Below are 21405 nucleotides of genomic sequence, written 5' to 3' on the forward strand. Positions count from 1 at the left end.
GGCAGGGGAAAGGAGCGGTGTTTATCTGCTGACTTCTTTTTAATTTGTTTTTACCTTGATTTCTATTGCTGACTCTCTAGAAACTCCACTGCTGAGTTGTCATTAAAAACATCAAGTAAGAGCTAGGGAATGGCCATACCTGTGCAGGGTAAGGAGAATGGGGTGGAAGAGGACTTAGCAGCAAGGTGTAAAATTAGCGATTGAAGCTGAGCTTGGTTCTCCCTGAAACCACCTTTAAGGCCACAGATTGGCTTGCCAGCCTAGGGCTGGTTCACACTACCTGGGAGAAGCAAACACATCCCAAAGCTCACTGCCCACCCATGTGCTGCTGCATCCTGCAGGCAAAACTCCACTTGTTCTTACACTGTTAGGCCAGCGTGAAAATGGGCAAGACGTAGCCACACACTCAACAGAAAATGACTCTTCAGTTCCTTTATTCACATGCCTCTATTTTGGCTCTTAAAGGATGCACATTCCCTTCGAGCATATTTATGCAGTCTCTTCAGAGCGAAATTCTGAGCTGTACCTCTGAGAGAGGGAATCAGATCTGTAATGCTGACTCAGCCTGCAATTTCACAGGATTAAACAGTCAGAAAGAAACCATTAAGCTGAAAAAGATTGAAACGTATGTGACAATACATATGTCAGACACTCATCTCCTCATCATAAAAAAAAAATATCTATATCTCAGTACACAGTTCATTATCTCTGACCAAGGTATTATTTCACAGGCAAGCTTGCAACTTCATCTGAGGACTTTATGAGGCAGATGTCACTTTAAATCTAGAGAAAGTGCACAGAGGAAATGGAGAGGGCACTAGATTTAAAGCAAGCAAGTGCTCTGCCCTCACTTCCCTGGGAAATTGTGCATGCATGTTCACTGTGCTTTGTAATCAGTGTTGCTTCCATTGTATTATTAATTAAAAACAGAGAGGCTTTATGCAAAAGAAATTTAAAATTGCAGATTTCCTTTTTGCATATTCTGTAAGAGCCATTTCCATTTTGCTATGTTACCCTGCATCATTTTAATGTTAGATTTCTAAAACTGAGTTACACAACAAGACTTAGTATGAGTATTCACCTCACATTCATCACTGATACTTGTTTGCCTGATTTCCCAAGGAATCAAAGCTTTTGTAATTATAAACTCTAATCATAAACACAGTTCTCCCATCCCCTCGTAAACTTTTGATCCTTTCACTTAACTTCAATTAAATTTGACAGAATCAGAGCTAACCGACTAACCTCAAGTTTCCTAAAAGACAGCGTGTGGGTAGCGATGCCACACAGACTGTTGGTCCCACTGCTCAAGATTCAGAGGAGGAATTTGATGACCGAGTTGAAAACCGTTCACAAAACAGACCTCCACGCACTGTATTTTGCACTTCGATGTGGGAAAATGCAAAGTCGCACACAAGCAGGTATCCTTAGACTTACCTGCAGGGTCTGAGCAGCTTCTCTAGCAGTAACATTAAACACACTGTGCTCAAAAAGTTGTCCTTAGTTTGTTCCTTTAGGACAGCACTAGCAATCGCCACGATTTTAAACCCACATTCCCCTCACCTTAAATACAGTGAGTTATGCCCCATTTTTAATGTCCTTTCAGCTCCTTGTTTGTGTGACATCACCCAGGGTTTGGGGGAAGGCAGACGAGCCACACTAGGAGCCTTCCTTCGTGCAGGGATGGCTGTGACCTCAGGTTGGAACTCTCTTCGTGCCAACCCGGGCTTCAGGTCTGAAACCCCGGGCACGGCTCCCATTGACAGCCCTTTTTTGCACTTGAAAGGCAGTATTAGCTGCCGTATCACCCTATGCATCAAAGAGCCTTTCGCATTTGGCAAGGTAAAAGAAGTTAAAGAGGCCTTAAAGTAAAGTTGTCAATTAGGATGAGAGCAAGCAGATGATTTTTCGCCTGCTTTTCCGTTGATGCACCCTTTCAAGAACACTTTATATTCATAAGCACAGTAGTCTTATTTAAACTTTGGCTTTTCTCTTTTTCCAAATCATAGAAAAAGAATTTGAGACAGTAGGGAAAAAAAGTGTATCCTGGGGGGAAATATTTTTGCCTCCTAAAATATCTTTTTTTTTTTCCTCCCAGGCATTCAGAATTCAGAAATATTTCCAGAGCTGAACAGCTGCCGAACACTTAAACAAAATAAGAAAAAAGGCATTTCCACTTTTTTTTTTTTTTTAAAAAAAAAAAACAAAACTCTAGGGAGGAAAACCAGAGTTCAATGAGCATCCACAAGCTCTAATGGTCATCTACTGTGCCCCCAGCAAGCGCGGAGGGGATGGCTAGGCTTGTCCCTGATCGATCTAGCTTCGATCTAGAAAGAAGTGGGAAAGTTAGCAGGAATCTCGGAGCTGGTGGCAGCGAGGAAGGAGGAATCCATTCTGTTATCAAATACTCGCAGAGACGGTACTCAATCAGGCAGGCAGAAACACGCCTACTCAGAGAAGGGTATCCCTGCACAGAAATCTCTTGACACTGCTTTGACATATTTACGTTCTTCCTCGATTATTCACTTGCAATAACTTCGAGCTCCTCTTCTGACACTAATACCAGCCAGTCCCCAGCCCTCCACGGGGAAGGGAAAGAAAAATGTTCCCTAAGGAAGCTCTGCAGCCGGGATAGGGGCTGCAGCCCTGCGAGCCCCAGCGCCGGTGCTGCGGGGCAGGGCGAGAGCCGGAGCAAGCGGAGATTTAAAGCCTTGGGGGGTTTAAGTATACAATTAAAATACTAATTTAACGCGATCTAATCAAAGGTACGGCATGGTAGATAGCACACCCCTGGAGTTACAGTGAGATTACGCTACTCCTACGTCCTATTAGCCTGGACTTGTTGGAAGATGTGCTATCTAGAAGAAAGATACAATCGGTAATTTTTTTCTTTTAATTAATCCATTGAAGTAAACAGAAAATAGCCTGGGCCCTATCTGTCTGCATCTCTGTGGGAGAAAGGCAAAGAGGCGCAAGAGTTCAACGACAGTTTTAAACTGGGGGGACGGATCCCGGCGATGCAGCAGCGGAGCAGAGATTCCAGCAGCATCCCTCGGGAATACACACCACCTCCTGCAAAGCGATAAACAACCACCGCCTGAAGCCCCCCTAAAATCGGGTGGCTCGGAAAACCTCCGTGGCAAGGCGAGGATGGAGGAACGCTCCCCCACCGGCCCCGGTAACCCGCCGCGTCTCGGAGGGGGCAGCCTGGCGGCACAGCTTCGGCCAGCCCCCCAGTATCCCACCGCCCGCCCCACAGCGGGGGTCCGGCACCCGCGGCGGGGGTCTAACCTCGCCGTCCCTATAGCGGGGCTCCGGCCCCCGCCGTCCCTATAGCAAGGGGGTACCCCCCCGCCACGCCAAGGTGGGGGTCCCGTCCCCACGTCCTAGAACGGAGGTGCAGCCTCTGCCATCCCCACGCGGGATCCCGGACCGAGGGTCCTTACCCCCCGCCCCAATGCCAAGGGTCCGCACACCCCTGGCGCCGCCACGGCTCGCACCGCCCGGGGTGGGCGTGGGAGGCCCGCCGCGAACCCCCGGATCCGCCCGGGGGATGGGGGTGCCGGGGGGGGCGGGGGGCCGTGACGTTCCACCCGTGGAGCGGGACGGGGGCGACACCAGAGATGCCACCGGCCGGGCCGGGCACGGACCGGCGGTGCCGCCGCACGGGCTGCGGAGCGCGCGGCGGAGCCCACGCGCGCGGCGCGCGGGGCGGGGGGCGGGGGGGGGGGGGGGGGATGCGCGGCAGAGCCGCGGGGCTGAGCCGCGGGAGGCGCGGGGGGCCGGGCGCGAGGCGGCGGGGGGGCACGGCCCCGCTCGCAACTTTCCGCCGCGCCGAGGGACCCCGGCGGCCGCGCCGGCGGTGGTATCGTATGCAAATACGCACGCTGACGTCAGAGATCATGTGGGTTTTGGCGTAGATCCCCACCGATCGAGGGCTCTTTTTTTTTTCCCTTCTTTTTTTTTTCTCCTTTTTTTTTCCTCTACCCCCCCCCTCCTTTTTTTTTTTTTTTTTTTCCCGCGGCGGGGCCGGGGCGGCGCGCGTGTGCGTGCGTGCGCGCGTGGCGGGGCGCGCGTGTCTCCCCGCGGGCCGGCGCGGCGGGGGCGGGGGCGGGGGGCGCGGGGTCCCGCGGCCGCGGGCTGCCGCGGCGGAGCCCCGGTGCCGCTCCGCCCGGGACAGTCGGTGCCGCCGCCTTGGGCGCAGGTAGGAAACTTCCCAGGCGGGCTCCCCCCCCCCCCTCCCAACCCCAACCCCCCCCCCCCGGACCCCGGCGGCGCGGCGCCCCCCTCCCCGGCCGCCCCCTCCCTGCACACGGGCACTCGCCGCCGCTCCCGCCCCGGCCGCTTCGCACCCAACTTTTCCTCCCGTAAAAACTGTCCGGTTCCCGGGACCCGGGAGGGGGGGCGGGGGAGACCGCCGCGGGGTGGGAGCCGGGGGGGGGGGGAAGTGTTTGGGGTGGGCTTTTTAATTATTTTTAGCTATATTTTTAATTTTTTCGCCATGCAGCCTCCTTCCCCCGCGCCCTCCTCCCCGCGCCCCGCGCCGCCTCCCGATCGCAAGTTTGGGTGAAGGGGGGAAGGCAGGAGAAGGGGGGGGGGGGGGGGAGGAAAAAACATGTCTACGTTTGTCTATGTCGACATCAGCAACACAAAATATGGCGTCCGCTTTCGACAGGGCGTTACGTAGAGGCGAGCAGGGCGATTTTGTCAGCGCGGTCTCTAAAAAGGAGCCGCTGGCTGGCAGGGCGGGGGGCAGCCGCCCCGGGGGGGCTGCAGGCGCGGGGGGGTCCGGGCGCCGCCGCCACGCGTGTCTCCGCGCCCGCGGCCGCACTTGGCAGCGCTTTCTGCTGGTTTAATTTTTGATTAATTGGTTTTTTCCCTGCCCCCCCCCCCTTCCCCCCCCGCCGCTGTGAACCTCCCCGTGACGGCGGGGCCGTGGCGCGGGGGTCGCTGCCGGTGGCCGCGGAGCGCGGCGGGGCGGGGCGGAGCGGAGCGGCCGGCACCGAGCCCGGAGCGCGGCGGGGCAGAGCCGGGCGCCCGCTCCATCCCTCCCGCAGCCTCGGCGAAAGTCTCTGCCTGCCTCTGGCATTTGTGTTTTCCCCGGGATGGGGAGATTTGGGGAAGCTCGGCCTTTGGCATGTTGCATCCACTTTTTTTTTTTTTCTTCTTTTTCCTTTTTTTTTTAGGAGAGGTGACTTTCCCTTTTGTTTTAGCTGATTTCCAAAGCCACCACACAACCATCTCCCCCCCCCCTTCTCTCTCTCCCTCTGGGATGAGGGAGACAGCAAATGACAGAATTTTCTCCCCTCTTTGCTAGGAGTAAAACTTGGAAGTGGAGTTGGAATGTACCTGCCTGACTTTGGGGTATCCCTTTGCCCAGCTCTTTCCCGAGCCCTTTTGTTCCCTTTTGCCTGGGATTCCCTCCTGTGGGAGACAGCTTGTTGGGGGACATGGCCCCGATGCCCTCCCGCTTTGGGCTGCCCAGGCACCTCTCTGATGGAGGCTCTCCATCCTCTCAGAGCAGGTGCTCCCATTAAATCCTGGGAGCTTGCAAGGACCCTGCCCTGCAGGGCAACTCAGCAAAAAGTTTTAGGCTGGAAGGTGGAGAGCAGAAAGGGGGGAAAGCGTCCAAAGGAGAAGGAATTGGAGGGAAGAGGAGGGATCTTGCTGGGTGGGAAGGTGACTGGGTGGTCAGGATTGCTGGGTGTCAGCACCTCCTCCCAGCTGGGTGCTGGGTGGGCCGTGGGGAGCAGCAGGTGAGGGTGCTGGAGCCTGCGGTGCCTGGTGAGGCTGCAACTCTGGCAGCACAGGGGCTCCCTCGATGGGGTCACAGCCGAAGGCTGTCCGCTAGGCAAAACTGGTCTTTCCTGTTGGATTTTTTTGTCCCACGGATGTCAAGGTCCCAGTTCAGGAAGGGATCGTAGCACATCCTTTAGTGGAGCAATGTTAGTCATCCCAAAAATAAACTTTCCAAATTGAGGCTGAGAACTAAAATGTCAAATGTCTCAACGTAATTCTTTTACAGCAAATGAGGGTAAATGATTGCCGCTCTCTGATTTGTCATCCAGCTCACCTAAAATAATCCACATGTAGTTGGTCAATAAGTTGTCTTTAAAAAAAAAACTTTGCACGGAGCTCGTCCCTTCTAGCCAGGGCTGGGATATTTGTGCAGGCACAGGTGTGACTAGCAGGGGTCTCATGGCTCTAGCAGAAACCTTTTGCATGTGGCCTTACTGGGAAATGCCATGTGAAGTAACACTGCTGTGTGTAGCTGTGGTTTTATTAGACCGGTAGAAGAGTAATTTTGTTGTTCAAGAGGTATCTGTGACCGGAGTGCTTTGCCAGTGTAATATATTCCTGTCCCGGTAAAGCCTTTCTAATGTAGATGTGGCTTCAGTCTGTTGTATGAACTCAACAGCTCTTTGAAACACAGAATTGCAAATTGATCTCCAGGTCAGGGAAAGCAAGGTACTGGCCAGCAGCTGGGGAGAATATAAATGCCCATGCATTTATATCCTTCTTAACCCATGCATTTTTAAAGTTGTTGGCCAGTCCTTACTTTACTTCAGCAGCTGTGTGCGTGTTTATCCTCTTCCAGCCTTCTGCAGAAATGAATGACCAAGAGCTGTCCTGTGTTCGTCCTCTCTTCTTCTACCTGTGATGAACTCAGTGCTGGAAAGCGCTTAGAGATGTGTACAGCTCAGTTATCAGCCTGGACCCTATGTGATTACTCACCTTCATAAAATGACATTTTTCTGCCTGCTCCCCCCCAGAAGTTCTCCAGTTTCATCCCACTGGACATCTCTGCTGTCAGTGTTTGAAAGGAGCACGCTCCTTCCAACTGCTTTCTCTCCAAGTACCACTTTTTTTCCCCTTTTTACCCTGGTTGCAGACAACAATTTCTAGACAGTGTCTGTAAAATCAATAATCCATTGTATGAGGCAGCCCAAGTTGGCAGCATCATGTTTTGGTTCTTTTTGTTAGGGAGGCGAATTTTATTGTGTTTTTATTAAAAGTCAAAAAAAGAAAGCTAGCATTAAATATAGCAAAGTTACTTGCTGCTTTTTACATTTTCAAACCAGTTTCAAACTGCTGCAGGCTGGAACGAGAACACAGCAGGTTTTGCTCATCCTCGTACAAGGTGAAGATTTTAATGCCAGGCATGACATCACTGTATTTGCATGTGTGACATCTTTGGGTTTTACTCCTTTTAGCTTTGCTCTAACTCGGATGATCCTCAGCAATATTATTCGGAGTGTCTTCTGGTTGGGATGTTTTGACTCACGTATAGATTGTTTTCCTGTGCGTCCACTTAAGGAATGAAAACATCCACTGAAAATAAACCAAAATAGTATTTTGGTTACAATTTGTTTAGAAATGGACAGTGGCACAACTGACTTCCTTGGGATTTTAGCATGGCTGTCAGGCTGCAGTTAAAGCTGCATTTGCTTTTTGTGTGGAGAGAGTGTAATTGTAGTTTTGGCTTTCATGTGTGAGGATAATTCAGCAAGTGTGTTCTTTCCCTAAAAGTTACTTGCAAACTGAGGTTGTAACATGCACAGCTGGATGTCGGTATCTATTCATATCGAAAGTAAGTAATAAACAAAAGGAGGCATTGAAATAATCTATAAAGGCATCAATTTAAAGCCATTAAAGTAATTGCTGGTCTTCTGTCAAGGTGTGTTTACATGTGTCACGTCAGCTGGAACTAATATTTGTGGTGTTAGTTTATTTTATCAACCCTTCAAGAACAGATGGGTCTGAAGTTTACTGGATGCCATGGTATGGATCAGTCCCAGGGTAGCAATAAGTTTGGGCTTTTTCTGAAGAAGCCAGAAGAGCTGTTGATTTCCAGAACCTTACAAATACTTTTCATACAGGGTAGTAGTTGAGAGTTTGGTTTGCAACGGTGTAGCAAAATGGGAATGAAATGAATTGGCCCTTGGAAGATGAAGGGAAGAGAGCTCAATTCCAGCCTTGCCATCCGGAGGCAGTTCAGACATCACCAACACACCCCTCCCCCCCAAAAAAAAACCCAAAAAACCCTGCCATGCTTTTGCAAATCAGGAGGGTGGGTTGTTTGATTGTTTTGTTTTAAGAAAGATGAACTTGCAGTTGTTTCAAGAAACTCTGTGGGACTGGATATAAGACAATGCGCTTGGCAAGCCTTTCACAGAACCATGGGGCCCAAAACCAGTTTCTGAAGTGAAACCTGAATTTTCCATAAGCTGAGTTCATGTAAGATGACCAGTATTGTGAGTCGGCTGGTAAAACCGGGAGATCCAGTCAAACTGAGGGAGATGTGTGAAATGATTTTGTGTATTTAGCACTGAACAAGCCTCAAATGGCTGTTTTTTGTTAGCGAGCAGAGGGAGGACGGCGCAGGCAAGCAGAGGAGGTTTTGGCATCGGTAACTGAGAGGGGACTTAAAGTCCCCTTGGTGTGGGGGTATTCTGGTAGCCGAGGACATGGGTTATGGTGCAGTATCCCCTTGAATTCGTGGATGAGATGGCATGTGCCCGAGCTGCCTGCAGCAGGCGATGCCCTGAGCGGGGCTGGCAGTGGGAAGGCTCATGTCGGCGCTTGGCAGAGGGGAGCACTTGCCATCTGGAGGGCTGACGGGGAAGGGAGGAAGGGTTGGGAAGCGAATGGGGAAGAAGGTGATCTGTAACGCCTGTGTGGTTAGAAATCGCACATCGGGAGTGGAGCGGGGGGGATTTCAGCGAGTTTTGACAACCTTTTCTGAATTGGCCTGGTGTGCAGGGTACATGCCGGGTGGTGAAAGCAGGGCGCGTGCAAGGAATGCAGTGTCACTCTGGCAACGAGCCTCCCCAGATACATCTACAGTTTATATCTTCTCCAGCTTGTGGCCCTCGAGCAGACTTGCCAGCCGAGACCTTATCTAGCGAAGCGAAGCTCGTTCACCACTTTCTTGCCTCTCAAATTAACTTTTGCAGACGTTTTGGGAGGAATTTGCAGATGCCCAGCCGGGCTGCCCCATAGACTGCAGATTAAGCAGGGTTGTGGTCCAGGCTTACCCCTGGGCTCAGTTGCCATCTACACCATTCACAAGCTCCAAAGTGATATAGGTCATCTCCATCTCGTGCTGCCCCTCATCTCACAGCCGGGGGAGACCTTCTGGCTGCCCACCTCCTGGGGCTCTGGCTCCGAGGGCAACCCCAGCATCCATAAGATCATAGAGCTATAGGAGGGTTTGGGTTGAAAGATCATCTCATCCAACATCCCCTGTGATGGGCAGGAAATGGCTCAAATCCCCATCCAGCCTGACCTTGAACACTGCTAATGGTGGAGCATCCACAGCTTTGCTGGGCAACTTGTTCCAGTGGGTCACCACCCTCACTGTAAAAAATTTCTTCCTTAATGTCCAATCTTAACTACCCTCTTTAAAACTTTTGCCTCTTGTCCTATCACTACAGTAAATCACTACTTCTTACAGGGAAAAAGTAAGCATGTATGTATTTCAGACTACATAATATCTCATTACACAGGGTACCCAACACCTAGGAGTGCATGAGCGCTTTGGTGGGGTCAGCATCCTACGACCATGCCAAGAAATTGCTCCTTGGGTGAATTTTCTGGTTGTGACTTTATCCTCCCAACCCCGTGCGATGAGTTTGGGAAGTGGCATCAGCAAGAAATGCCCCTTTGCTGGTGTAACAGCCTTTCTGCTGGCAGGTTTTGCTAGTGCAGCTACCTCAGTGACGTGTCCTGCCCTGCCTGATTGAACCGCATGGTAAGTGTTAGCGGTACACACCTGACATGAGATGTTCCCATGCAGAGATGTCTGTGTCATGTGCTTGTTCAGCTCTTGATGCCTGCACATCAACACCCCTCTCTGGGAAACCCTTTTTACTGCTTGAGTTAAGCCCCAGTTAAGCCCGGTCCTCCCTGCAGGAGCGGGTGTTGGAAGCTCTGGGGGACAGGAGCAGACGCACCCTGGCTGAGACACAAGTGGCTGTGTGCACGTCCCGGGGTTTTCTCCAGACAAGTGTTACCTGACCACAGCATAGTTCAGTTCGCTTGGGAGGCTCCTCCACTTCCTGAAATTCAACCTCTCCTGGAAAAATGTGGCAAAGCTGAAAACAAAGTTACTTCCGTTGTGTTACTCCACTCGCTTTCCCCTTATCTGTGGGTTTGCATGGAAACAGTTTTGGTCAGAAGCAACTCTGTGGCACTCCCTCCTTTCTTAAGTGAGAGATAGATACATAGATAGATAGATAGATAGATAGATAGATAGATAGATAGATAGATAGATAGATAGATAGATAGATAGATAGATAGATATGTAAAAGTATTATTTTTTAACTTGCAGCATATTGATGGTGTGATTTACAGTGTGGTCCCAGTTGGCACCAACGGAGGGGATAATTAACTTCATGCGAGCCGTGAGAGAGGTGGGGTTGGGATTTCTCACAGTAGTTTCCATACCCCACCATGGCCCTGAAGTCTTAGTTTTCCTTGCCTCTCGTTTTTCCCCATTCTTCCCGTCCTGACCTTATTTCCCCTCTTAAATGCTAAATACTTTTTTTAAATCTGCAACCTCAAATTACCTGTTGATTTTGGCTTCTCTTTTGTCATTGTCTGTTGTTCCCACAATTTTCTAGTAAGTGTTAAAACTGCATATTTCACTCGCTGGAGCTTAAAAAAAAAAAAAAAAGCACAAACAAATGGAAAGGGATTTTTTCATTTGTTTTGAGTCAAGAACCATAACTAAGGAAGCTTCGAGTTCAGGGTTATTTAACCTGTTGTCCGGTCTGATGAGTGGAGGAAGAAGTCCTGTGAGCAAAGCTGTATAGGGAAGAATGCATCTCCTTTCTTTTGAAGCAGAATCTTGTGGTTTGTGTGTTTTTTGTAAATAGCACCCAAAAAAAGCAGGTTCTGGGCTGCTGCTAAAGGCACCCTCAGAAGGGTTTAATAAAATGGCAGTGTTTTTCAAGAACTCTGTGCCCCTTCCCTTGCCTCCGATGTATGTGTTTCTTTTTCTCACCCTGCAAGCTTTGGATGTTTTTTTTTAATATCTCTCAACCTAATTTCATGCTTATTAGTTTCAGTTACTTTACGTTACACTTCACTCAGATAGCAGGAGTGGGAAAATACTTGTTCTTTTTAAAAATCTTATTTGCTGGAAGAAAATTCCAGAGTAAACAGTTGGAGGTAGTAAGTTTTGTTGGATTTCAAAGAGTGCTGGGACAGAGGCCCTGGGAAGCGATGTGGGGAGGTTTTGTGTCCTCTCCTGCAGGGAGAAGCCAGTACGAAGCAGACAGCGCCGGCATCTCCGAGCTTTGCTGCCGGGCTGGCGGAGTGCTGCTGATTCACTCTCACACGAAATAAAGGAAAGTCCTGATGGTTCTGGCCTGAAGTGTTTTTGAGGAGATGCCTTCCCCACCCGTCTTCCTGCCTCCCACCTCTAAAGCAAATATGTTTTGTTGTGGTTTTTTGGTTTTTTGTCAGCATCCTCTTCAGCACGAACTGTCAGGCACCGCAGGGAGTTTTTCCTTGTCTTTTGTCTCTCCAGAAACTGATTTATTTAAATGATATGCTAGGAGCACGCTGCTGTTACAGGCTTTGGTGCTTGTCATCTGCTGAGCTTAGGTACAGTTTCTGTGAAAATTGGGGAAGATTGGGTTATGCCAGAGGATCACGGTCCCCCCAGAGCTGAGGTTTTTCTGCATTTTTCCAAAGATTCCCCTTCCTGGTCTTCTGAGAAGAGTGGTGTTTGGTTGGACCTCTTTATTTCCAAGTGACTGAAAGGCGAGGAAGTTGCTTGACTGCTCAGCTCCCTTCTGGGGAGAGCGCTTGGTGTTTTCCACCAACCTGGTGGTTGTTCGCACGGCTGTCGCTGCTCCCACCTGTGGGACCACCGCACCAACACCCTCCTTTTGCTCAGCAAAAGGTGGTTACAGGTCCTTTATCACTCATTTATTTCATTGTCACCGTCCGGCATCCCCATGACATCGCTTGCAGCCTGTCACAAATGTGATGCTGCTTTTCATTACCGTCATGTAATGCATGGTACCAGGAGTCATCGTGACCTGGCAGCTGCAGAATTTTGAGATCTGTTCCTCATCTCTCAGGACTGGGCAGCCAGGTTGTTTTGAGAGCCGGAAACCCTTTTACCTGGGCTTTAACGGAAGGCACAGGTCTACCCAGCCTGTGCTCAGGTACAAGCATCTTGCCAGGAAGGCACCAGCTCCACTGTGTTACATTTTTGAGGGTTAGGTTTCATTTTATTTGAGAAGCTGGCAGTGATAAGATGCTGAAAAAGCCTTGTGTGGGGTTTTTGAACCAGGGAAAGTGCCTGGGGATGCTGTGTGAGAGCGTTAGCAAACACAGCAGAGCCCCCAGCACAATCGTGCTGGATGGCTGCGTGCAGGGGTCGGTGGCTGCTGAGGACCTGCAAGATTTTGCCCAGCTGCTGCGAGTGGGAAGTTTCCAGGTGCAACTGGTGCTGAATAAATTCGGAGGACACTGCTGCCTTAGGAAACCTTTACTTCCCTCTGTCTATCTGGGATCATCCAGCACAAGGAAAGAGTAGGCTCCACACGTGGTTTAAAGCAATAGGAGGGATGAGGAAGAACAATGTCTTCGGAGAGAACTGTTTTCTTAACTGCTCTTTGCTTGGCATCTTCTGTTTCTTTAGAGTTAGAGCATCCTCACAATTTTACTGTTGCCTAAACAGTTTTTACAGAATGCCCCTCCTCTGCGTATCTGCTGGCATCTCGTCTGCCTGTCTTGTGGTTATGTTGAAGGGATGAGGTGATTTGGGAAATACTGCTCAGGGCAAACACAAGTTTCAAAATTCACAGTTAATCAGATACAGGGGAAAAAATGTTAGCTCTAAAGTATTTTGCTTTCAAGCCTAAATATACTTGAAGTGCCTTAAGTGATGCTTGCTTGTCCTGTTATCCTCGATCTTAATCTTGCCTATAAGTACCTTATTTTCATGTTTTACCGTATTTTTCCATGTTCACTGTCTGTGTGACGGTCCAGGAGAAGTGTGCAAACACTCAGTGCATGTCTGAGCCAGGAGAGGAGTGTCACAAGGTATTATTTATGCCAAAAAGAGCTCATGCATAGGGATGATCTTAGCTCCGGCCCCATCACTTCTGCAGCAGCAGATCAGAGTGCCGAGTTGGTGGATTTAAAGTTAATCTCCTGAAATCTGAACTCCTTTTTGTTTGCTCTGCTCTTGTTTCTTGGCAAGCAGCGGATGGTCTTGTTCTCTCCGCAAAGCACTCAAGAGCGGGTGCTTTCAGCCTCAGGGTCTGCAGCTCTGGGGAGCAGGGGGTGACCAGGCAGCAGCACACCCCTCGCCAGCTGGCCCCGATTCCCTGCTGAGCCCTCTACACCTTTCCCACAGCATTTCTAAGGGACTTAAATATGGTGTGGTGTTTTTTTTTTTTTTTTTTTAATTAAGTAAAAAAGGGACAAACCTCTGTCTGCACCCTCTGCCCAGTTGGGGAGGAAGTACATTGTAAAGTGCGTGTTTTGCATTTTTGATTTCTTTGTAGTACTGTCTTCCTTGCCCTCTTCCCTCACCTGCCTGTTTCCACCCTGCCATCACTTTGGAGAGCTCTGTCTGCATCCCAGCAGGGAGCCTGCTGCGCTAGGGTGCTCGCAGGGCAGGAAAAGCTCCTTTCCATCCACAGGCAAAAGAGCTTTTGTGGTGCTTGGTGGAGTGAGGGACCTGCTTTGAAATGCACTATTAAATCTGAAGCACCCCCTGAAATGTGAGCGAGGTGCTTTGCGAGGAGGGTATTGGATATTTAACATCAGCACTGCTGCATCCCAGTATTGGTGGTGATGTAAACAGTATGCAGTACTGTAGGGCAACGAGCTTGTGGCTCTTTGCAGGCTGTGTTACTCACAGAAGGTCACGGGCAGCAAGAGGGGATGGGGATTACTAGTGTCCCTGCCGTGCTTTTAACTTTTCTTTTTGATGTTTTGTGTGTGACGGCATGAGGTGTAGTTTGCTGCCTTTTGGAAACAGTGTACTTGCACAGGAAAGCTGCATTCATACCTGAGCCTCCTCTCTGTATCGATTTCTTTCAGCCAGTGTTGGAATTTGAATCACATTTTTCAGTTAGCTGCCCTGGACCCATTGCATCCTTTCCTGTTTCCCTCTCCCTGGCAGAAGCAGTACCCCACAGCAGGTGCAGCTCTTGCAGGACCGCTCAGACTGGCTTGTGTTTTCATCTAACCTGCTTCTGTTATTTTATTTTATTTTTGAATCTGCCTGTGTTTTGTTCATGCTGCTGTAGATGGGGATTTTATTTGTTCCTTCTCGCTCTTGTCGTGACCTTTTTGCTGTATCTCAGGGTGGAGGCTGCTACCGTGTGTCACTGTCATGTTGGGTTTGGTTTGTGCATCTAGGCACTGCCGTAGCATCCTCCAGAAGAGTTCCCACACCAAGCCTGTGGCACAGATCAGCCAGGAGACCCTTCTTGTGCTCAAATTTGTGATTGCTGGTCTGCACTACAGCAGAGAAGGTCTGTGATTTGTCACCGTTTATTATTGGTCTTTTACATGTAGATACTCATCTTGAAACACTCTTCACATTTTGCTGTGGCCACTTGGCTTGGTTGGGGCTGCAGCTTGATTAATTTTTGGCTAGTGCATGAGTGGCCCTTGTCCCTTTGTTGTGTTTTAAAGTCAGTAAAAAGTACTCAGAAAGTTGGGAACAGCAAGTTTGACACATACTTAGTACTGAAACTTCTGCAGTGTAGCTAGAGAAGGAAAAATACTAGGAATCTTACTACATTTTTTTCTTTCTTTCTTTTTTTTTTTTTTTATTTAAACTGGAAGCTATGTAGGAAGCTGATTAAGAAACATTTGAAGTTGGGTAGGTTTTTTTGGTCATGAAACTTCTTTTTTACTTGTCTGCGGTTTTAAAATATCCATTCTTAAATTATGTGAAATAAACGGTATGAGGGTGAGGCACAGGCCAATGCACATCTGGGTTTGGCAGGGTTCTTCATACGTGAAGTTTCATCCTTAATGTGATTTAAATAGTTCAGGGTATTAAAGCCTTTAAATCAAGGTTTATAACGACTTTAAGATGCTCCCCACTTAAAGCATGAAGGAGTGTTACATGCTGTGGGTTTTAAAAGGAAGCACTATACATTAATTGCTAATTACGTACTTAATTATTAAGTTCAAATAGTGATATTGTTTTTCCAAGGCATGTTTGGGAAATGATGGTTTTTAATCAAATTATAGAATAAAATAATTACTTGAAATTTAACATCATAAACTTATTTTATAGGTATTAATACAGTGAGGATCTATTAAGGTCACCTTTGATCTGCATTGAAAGCAGGCAGGCAGAGTCTTGTTTGAAGGCAAGGAAAGCCAAGGACCAGTTTTGTTAAAACTAGAAGACGAACATCCCAGAAGGTGCTTGTTGGGAAGGTGCTTGTTGGGAGCCCACTCTTCAGGTGAGAGCGGGGTGTTGATATAGAAGTTTTTTGTTTCTTCAGAGAGTATCTGCAGATAGATTAGTCAAATGGTAGTTAATGATTTAACAAAGGGCACAATGTTGCAGTTGCCTTTGACTCTGGCACTGCTTAACATCTCTGGATTGGAGGGTGTTCACCGTAACTTTGAAATTAAGCTTTTCTTTTCCTTTTCTTCTTCCCAGTGAATGCCAGGCTCTTGACTGCCAGCTTTTAGCATCACGGCCTGAACAGGTGAAGTGTAAACTTTTGCACTGTGTGCTAAGGACACGTACATAAAAGGTAGAGATTCAGGTTGCATCCAAACCCCACTCGGTTCATGAGCTTGCTGTTGAAGAAGAAGGGTCTGTGCTCTCCCTATCCACCTGAGGGTCTTCACGGAGTCTCTGCTACCAATCCTTGCTTTTTCTGCAGACACCTGTCGGTTGTTGAGCAGAAAAAGCTTCATGTGTGACAAGCCAGATGTGATGTGAGCGGAAATCCGGGAGACCGATTATTTCTCGGGCCAGTGGGACCAACGCACACTGCTATCCAGCGTGTTTGGCTCGTGAGATTGAATTCATGTGTGCCCCAGGAGAGGTGTCAGTAACCCCTCTCCACTTCTGGCAGTTGTGATGGGGATCTCTCTTCCACACCCTGTCTGTTTTCAGGGAGTGGTAGGAAGTTACTGTCTTCCAAGATTTTCCCTTCTGTCAAATGTGACAGACGTTAGCCAGCAAGTAAAAAAAAAAAAATTTAGTACTGGGGCTGGTAGACCCACAGACACACAAACACGGAGGCAGGCAGAAACCGACCTCACAGATCCCTTAAACGTCAGCAATACCAGCAGGAATAAAAAGAAGGAAGTGGAGTTTGGCGATGTCTGAACTTTTACCCAGTTCTTCTTGCTACCCCCCTTCATTTTGCCCCTGCCCAGGCTGGCAGGCTGCAGCCGCTGGGTGCCCATCCTCGGTAACACTCCCGGCGAGTGGGGTTACCGAAAGGCAATGTGCTTTCCCTGCTGCAAATGTAATGGGCGAGGTGATGTCAGTGCAGAGGTATGAAAGAGTAAGCACAGCAAAAATACCTTTTCTCCGGAGTCCTCAATGAAATCACAGGGGCTGGTTCTTTGAAGTTGGCTGCCTGATGATATTGTTTACTTAGCTTTCAGGGTACAGCTTTGAACAAGCAGCGGAGACCCTTAAAAGGCCCAAGCCCCCACTCTTTTTATCGGTATTTTTACATACGTGCAGCTACAGCGTGCACACATGCATTGCATGGTCCTGCCCGTGTGAGTATTTGGGACATTGCGCTCATCTTGAAGTAAGATGCAGCACAGATGTCTTTCCACCCCCACGGACGTGCCCAGAGCATCGGGATGGTGGTTTCAGGCCGTTTGCAGCAGTCTCCATCCCAGCTGGGTGACAGCAGTGGGGCAGGGGGAGCTGGGTGCAGTTCTGCTGGAGAGGGCCTGTGATCAGCTCCTGGGTGTTGCCGTGATGGGGAGGATTTGATAAAAGGATCAAGCTTTCCCTTGCATTATCACATTGTAGTGAATGGGCAAACACTGCTCTTCTGGTCTTGCCTCTACCTCTGAGATCACCAGCAGCTGCTTCATTAACTATTAATGGCCTGCTCATTAATGCTGTAAAAGGCTAGGACCAATCTTGCAGATTTTCTGGACTCTTCCCCTGAAATATTTATGACTTGTTCGCTGTGCAAAAGGGCAGGAGCAGCAGCAGAGAACATGCCTCCAAGTTTTGTTGAGCATTATTAAAGAGCTCATGAATATGAAGGAGCTGGCAACTTCTCTTTTTTTTTTTTTTTTTAGCTTTCCGAGCTCAGGCTGCATGTCTGGCTGTAGGAGCCGAGCAGGCTGGTGGTTTGCTGAAGCATTGGTGGTTAAGTTGGTCCCCTGGTGAGCCGTTACTCCAGGCAACCCCCTGTAACACCTCAGATTTGTAAACAGACTTACCTAGTCTAGTGTCTGGTGCTCTGCCTTCTTAGCAGCATCTTGGCTGCTTCGCTGATGACCTGTAGTTCCTGTAGTGCTTTCCTTTCCATCACGCTGTACGAGCACCAAGGCATAAATGCTACCTCCAGGGGAGGTTTTACTACTCTTGTTTAACAGCTGGGGAAACTGAGGCACAAAAGTTGTACAGTTTGCCTGGAGCCAAGCAATGGGAAACCAGCAGAAGATGTAAGTGATTTTGCCCAGAACTGTAAGGCTACTTTTTGATAAACTTTGATTAAAGTTTAGTTAGTATGAAAGAGGGTGACACACACCAAGCCTCATCTGAAGCCACTGCTACAGGTTGTTCCCATCCCATCCCAAACTGAGCTCCCTCATGATCGCAGAGAGGAGCACTGAGTAGTGCTTTCCCTGGGAAGGTGCCAGTTATTTTTGCTCCCTTCAGTACCAAGAAGCAGCAGGAAAGCTATTATCTCCCCTCCATCCATATTCTGGAGATAAAACTGTTCTTCCTGTCACTTATATTTACTAGCAATAGAGTCTGTCCACTAAATCGCTACTGTAGCTCGGCTGGTGGTGCTCCAAGCAGATTAAAATCTATTTTTCTTTCCCACAGCCATCTGCACAGCTAACACTAGTGTAAATACATGTGGGAGTTTTGGTTTTTTTTGGTGAAGTAGAGAAGTATGCTTTAAAGATAACAGGTACGACTCCGGGAGTCAGGACCGGTCTGTACAAAGTTTAACGTCTTTTCCATATGCAGCTAGCCTTTAGAGCTGAAAGGCTTCTGTGTGCTTGGAAGATGCAGGGTGTATCAAGAATGGCCAGTCTTTGATGCTGTTTGAGCTTCAGGGCTCGCGGGTAGTGCTGGACTGGAGCCAGGCAGCAAAATAGATCCGTATCAGAAGCATTCCCTGGTACAACTTTCTCATTATTATTTCTCACAAGAGTGTGAATATTTTATCCCGCGTCGTATCAAATTACAAGGGATGCTTGGTTTCTCTCCTGGAGCCATTCCTTGTAGTTGATGGAGCAAAGTTACGGTGGATGCAGGGTAGAATTTCAAAGTCCTGTTCTTCACCAAAGCAGCATTTAAGGGTTTATATTAACAGCTTAATTTCATACTGCTAGGACAAGGTGAAGAGCCTGCTCAGGTAGCCAGGTGGTTGCCACAACGTAGTGCTAGAACATGGTATTGTACCCTGTATGATTGCGGCAGGCCCTGGTGGGACTTCATTGTCATCTCCGGGAATATCCCAGCAGCATGCTGAGCGCCATCTGCTTTTGCCCTCAAAACTAGCGTGTCTCTGGGGAAGACTTCTGGGACTCTGCTGCTGCAAGAACAGCATCCAGATCTTGAGCGACTCTTGTCAGTCTTGATTGAAGCAGTTCCTCCAAAAGCTAGAGAAGGGGTGGATGGAGGAATCAAGTCCCTGTCCCTTGGCTGGTGTAGCTCTTCCAGAGCCAGCTGCAGTGGAGGCTGCAGAGCAGATCATCGTCATTTGTTTAGTTACCAGTGGTGCCGTTACCTCTCCATCTGTAGAGCTGCTCTCTTTCTCATGGAAGGTCTGCCCCCTCATCCCAGCAAGGGCATGAGGCTGCACCTGAGTTTTGGGAGCCCTTTCCTTGCTTGTTCCTTTGTAGTTAGGGGGAGTCTGCCCAAAACAGACCTTGTTCCTCCTCTCTGAGTATGGGATTGAATCACAGGTGAGGGATGTTGCTAAATCTCTGTTCCTGAGCAGAGGGAAGACCAGTGTAATTCAAAGTGCTGGGGGCTGTGTCTTACCTCTGCCATGTATTAATAATGTGAGAAAATACAGTGATAATTAACACCTTCAGTAAGTAGAAACTTGGTGTATCCTATGAAATAATTGGAAGAGGGAGGGGTTCTCTGTAGAAACACCAGCTTTCAGTTCTTAGTGTCATAACAGGAACTAAAAGAGCTGCTGGCAGCAGAGAAATTCCAGATGTGTTTTCTGCACGCTGCTCAGCTGTGGGTTACATTTCTCAAAAGCATGTCTGTTCGCACTCTTGGCCAGATTCCTGATTTCAACACTTGCGGACTAAGGATTGGACCATGCTTTGGAGGATGCTGCAGCTCATTAATTTTTTTCTTTTCTGCCAGTGTAGTCATGTCAAGATACAAATGATTGCTCACAGTTATGAATCGTGGTTTCTAAAGTCTAGCCTTTAAAGTGATGTCTTGGCATCTAAGTGATCAGTGGGGTGCCAGCAGTTCATTGGGAGTTGTGGGTCTCCATTTTTCATAGAAAACATCTGTTCATTATCTATATCTGTGTTCGCCTTGTGTCCTCAGGGGTCAGGGGATACCCAGGTTTGGTATTGTCAGCGTAAATTCTCATGTGTGTTTAGATTGGTGGGTGTTCCAGCTGGCAGCCTCTTCAGTTCATGGCAAATTCTGACTCAGGAAAGTGTTATCTAAGCCTAAAATTAAAAGGAGGAATGGGCAAAACTGGCCTTATAGCTATAGGTAGAAATGGAGGAACAGGTCAGCCAGCCAAATAAAATGTCTCCTGGTTGAGTCTGTCCTGGGGTGAAGCTGTCCGGCAAGAACTGCTAAACTTGGCCTTTTCAGAAGAGTTTAATCATCCTTTGAGCTGTGCTAGTTTCTCATTTTTGCCGCTGATGCTGTTGGTGCATCGTGCTTGCCTTGGCTTAAGGAGCGCAAATTCACCCTGTGACCAGCATGCTTGTGTAGTTGGGTCCTTCCGCACTAACGTGACATGCTGGAGCCCCAGCCAGTGCTTAGCTGGACTTTGCATATCAATGGAAACTGTCCTGTAACGCTTTTTAGAAAACCATTTCTTTCATGGCATCAGCACCTTGACTCTTACTTGACAGTGTCCGATGGTCCCCACCTCCAGCAGACGGAGCAGCTCTGTGTGGAGAGGCCCAGAGGCTGAATTCGGCATTACGAGGCGGGTGTAATGTGTGCTGGGGAAGGCAGCTCGCATTTCACCTTTTTCTGAAAACAGCTCGGGGTTAAGCCATGCCTGCACTACAGGCTTCTGCCGGCAAAGCTGTACTGGCCAAAAAGCATGGAGAGGTGTGACTGTCGTGACACAGCCCCGAGGCGTGGCATGCATGTGCTGGGGAAGCTGCCCCTTCTCCAGCCTGCGGAGGACTCGTCCTGGGCTCCTGGAGTCCTGCCTAGAGATGGGGCTTTGCTGCCATAGCCCTGTCTGCCGTGCAGTGTTTTGGCAGGGTTATGTGGGTGTTCATCTGCTGCTGGAGTGCTTCGGGGGTCTTCGTTCCTGTACATTTTCAAAGGGGTGTTTTCAGATCCTCCTCAGTAAAACAGAGTTGGAAGGCATATTTTAATGTCACGGGTCCTCTGTCATCGTCCGTTGCGGGGTGGTTCTGGTGTTCCTGCCACACTCCGGAGCGGGGCACGGCGGCTGTTATCCTAGCTATGTGCCGTCTAATGCTGGATAGTGTTGCAAGATCCAAAAATAAGAAGTGGGAAAATACACAGACAGAGGAAACAAGGCACAACTTTACCTCTTGGGCAGAGCAGCCCCCTTCCCTCTTCCTAGCACATTTTCATCCCCTGGGTGTCAAAAGATGGGTAACTCCATTGGGTTTTTACCACCTACTCTGTCTTTCCACACCAAGCTTTAATCCTTGGCTCCCCTCAAGAGCTGATGTAGCTACACTTCTGCTGCAGGTCCTTTGGTGAAATGCTACTCCTCTCTTCCTCCCCAGCCTTTTAGAGTTGCACATTTCTTTGCTTGAGAAGAACACCCCAAGGTGTACCCCCAGCCTCGTTGGAGAGGCAGAGAAGAGAGCGGTTTATCGGTGCTTGTTTAATCTCATCCCTCTTAAAATACAAGCATCTGGTATCTGCTTGCATATTTTCCATCCCAGCATTTGCAACACAGAAAAGTTTCGTTAATAAGAATTACGTGTAGAAGTGCTGAGGAATGAAAATGGTTTGCACAGGGTGAGGTGGAGAAT

At 48.7% G+C, this 21405-nt stretch overlaps 1 protein-coding gene across 3 annotated transcripts in view; it reads left to right on the forward strand.

Moving 5' to 3' along the window:
- Positions 1–4087: 4087 nt before the first annotated feature.
- ZHX2 (zinc fingers and homeoboxes 2) overlaps positions 4088–21405 on the forward strand; it is a 75192-nt gene continuing 57874 nt past the window's right edge. For 2 of the 3 annotated variants that reach the window (XM_040587225.1, XM_040587226.1), the window contains exon 1: positions 4106–4204. The gene's annotated coding sequence lies outside the window, so the exon portion shown is untranslated. Of the gene's footprint in view, positions 4205–21405 lie in introns of all 3 variants that reach the window. The other variant, XM_040587224.1, reaches the window with a different exon arrangement.

The sequence above is a fragment of the Falco naumanni genome, chromosome 3, assembly GCF_017639655.2.
Source record: "Falco naumanni isolate bFalNau1 chromosome 3, bFalNau1.pat, whole genome shotgun sequence".
NCBI lineage: Eukaryota > Metazoa > Chordata > Aves > Falconiformes > Falconidae > Falco > Falco naumanni.